Source organism: Poecilia latipinna, unplaced genomic scaffold (assembly GCF_001443285.1).
Source record: "Poecilia latipinna isolate Pla-1442-1.1 unplaced genomic scaffold, P_latipinna-1.0 Scaffold17, whole genome shotgun sequence".
In the NCBI taxonomy this organism is placed as follows: domain Eukaryota; kingdom Metazoa; phylum Chordata; class Actinopteri; order Cyprinodontiformes; family Poeciliidae; genus Poecilia; species Poecilia latipinna.
In genome coordinates this window covers 20,905-23,940 of record NW_015112633.1, presented here as the reverse complement: position 1 = coordinate 23,940, position 3,036 = coordinate 20,905, and positions in this window count along the sequence as shown.

Sequence of the window (3,036 nt, the reverse complement as noted above, 5' to 3'; positions counted from 1 at the left end):
AAATGCACACCTAACTTCCAATCTATCGCAAATTGTTGAGAAGAAAACATGTACGACTAATGCACCAAAACTGTTCATACCACATTTAGACATTTACAGGAAACATTTGACATCAATAAGATTCTTTATGTATTTATGATTCTTACCTTGATGTTTTTATGTTTTCTTGACGTAAAGCACTTTGAACTGCCTTGTCGATGAAATGTGTTAAATGCACTTGATTGGTTGATTGATTTGTTAATTTTTGGCGTCTACAACTAATTAAATTACCTTTTATACCAAAGAGAAACAAAAACATGATTTGGCATCACTCTGTCAACATCTCTCAATAAGAAACTGAATATTTAACGGAACATCCTATTTTCACATAACTGTTTTTAATACTCCCAGGACAAACTACGCTAACACATTATGTTTAATCAGAAATCACAAAATCAAATCTCCATGACAGCATTGTATATTATTATTATATCATAGACAAGCAACACATTGATTATTCATTTAATTTGAGTTACTGTTGTTTAATTCCAATTGCCAGGGTTTTTAGGCGCTGGTGCCAGCAAACAGGAAAACCACACACTATCAGAACACACACAAATAATACCATGCAAAGACAAAGTGCCAGCTGGCAGCATCGCCTGGCCTCTGACTGGTAAGGGCCTCAGCACATTACTGCAGATACAGAAGCCTATTAAGCCAAACTCTGGAAAGATGCCAGTCAGGAAGAGAGTGAACAACACTCTCAGTACAGTACAGTCATGCCCAGAATTGTTGGCACTGAAACAAATGTTGGCTTTAAGATTTTTTTAGATTTATTCATACGTTTCTATGGCATATGAAAGAACAATAACATTAATTTATGAGTTTCATTTACATCAAATATATGTGAAGAGTCAGTATTTCCAGAGTTAATCCTCTCTTTTCTGAACTTTTTCATATCTTGTCATGAATCAATTTCTGAGCCAAATCGTGACTGCTGGTGTTTTATTCATGTCTTATTAGTCCTCTGAGGTGGCTGCAGTTTGTTGGCTTCTGTTTACCCACCTGCTTTTCTACAAATTAAACACAGGTTCTGAAGAGGGCTAAGATCTGAGGGGTTTTCTTGGCCACAGTTTCAGAATTGCACTGTTCACTTTAACACCACATTTTCCCTAAGACATTGTGCCCCATCATGCTGGGAGATGCATGGATCACCACCAAACGGGGCCAAGAAGTTGCTCTTGGAGGACGCTTTGATCCAGCTCTTTATCCATGGCAGTAGGATTGGGGAGAAACTGTGTAGACCCACACCCTTGGATGTGAAGCAGCCCCACACATGGACTTTATCAGGATGCTTCACTGTTGCCCCTCTTTAAGATGGAGGTTTCATCAGAGAAAATAACTTTTGCACTACTTTTCTGCTGGCTTTCCTTGCACTTTAGGGTAGAATTGTAGTCTGTTGTTGATTATATTTTTGGATGGAAGATGCTTTTTGCTCCACCTTGTGTCACAAAGCTGTTGTGAGAAACGATACTGTGCATCGAGATGTACTCATTGTCTTCCGTATTCATCATTGAACAAGCTCTGCCCTGGTGGCAACGCAATTTTATTGTCGTCAGAGGTCATCCTTCCTCTCTCTGGACACTCTTGGGTGTCGTGAAGCCTTTCTTGCTGATACTGAACCTCTCATGTGAGAGTTTTTGATTCAGAAACTTATTTCAGGTGTGATAATGTCAGAAATAACTGGTATAGCCCTGTATATTGAAAACAAAGGAGAAGGTATAGACCGGAGAATTGATTAGAGAAGAGATTGACAAAGGATAACTGATGACAGGTAAAGAAAATTTAAATTTAAAAACAGAGGAAAGGACAACAATGAAAACAGAATACTTAATTTAATTTCTTATTTGAAACAGAATGAGGCAAAACAAGACAAAACAAACACACACACACACACACACACACACACACATATATATATATATATATATATATATATATATATATATATATATATATATATAGCATGTATGGTTGAGCTAAAAATTGGCCACATTCATCTTTCTTGTCTAATTTGTATTTTTAGGAGGTTGTGATGAAGTCATTAAGGTCTTGCTATAGCAGCTCTTATATGGACATGTTATTGTTTTCTTCAAATGTTTTCAATTTGTTGTCTGTTTTCCATACGGTGGGATGGTTGATTATAAAATGTTTTGGGGGTCTGTATGATCTCCTTTCTGAAAGCCCTTAACAGCTTTCTGATCTCACAATGGTTTTCACTTTCACTTCAACAGTCAGGAGCATACCAAGCTAAATGGTTGAGGTTTATACCAGGAAATTCTCTCTTAACATACAAACTTTATGAAGAGAGACGAGGCCAGGACTGGCTGGAAGGTGGAATGCACACTCATCTTGTTTTAGTTACTCATTTTATCTTTACATTAGTTTTTCAGCATCCTAAGAGTTTACATGTTATCATTTTTGTTTACTTCAAAAACAAACAGAATTTCATAAGGTGTTCTGATTTATCTCACACGACTGTAGGTGTAGAAATGCTTTAATTTTCCTGTTTACATATATTTTTTATACATAAATTTCAACTGAGTCAGAGATATAGTTAAACAGAAAGCCATTTAGATATGCTTATTGGACTAAAATAATTTCTGAATGTTCAAACTGTGTTCATGCCTTGCACAGAACAGCAACCAGTGCAAAGTGTGTGGGCGTCTCGTATATCCTTTAATTTCCAGGAGCAAACAAACAAGCCAACGCATATACCAAGGCTTTGTGTGATCTGTGCTTTCGCCATCACGTCTTTGAAGTTACAACACCAGGAGCTCATTGTTTAAATGAACTAAAGGGATTTACAGTGATGGTTTCATTTGAAGAAACTGTAGACAGCAGGAACAGACATTTGCAAAATAAATAAAGACCTATCCCAGGATGTTTGCCATTACTGCAAAAAAAAAAAAAAAAAAAAAAAAAAAAAAAAAAAAATTCCAAAAAAAATTTAAAGGGTTTTTCAAATTTTTTCAAAAAAATAAACAAAGTTTTGGG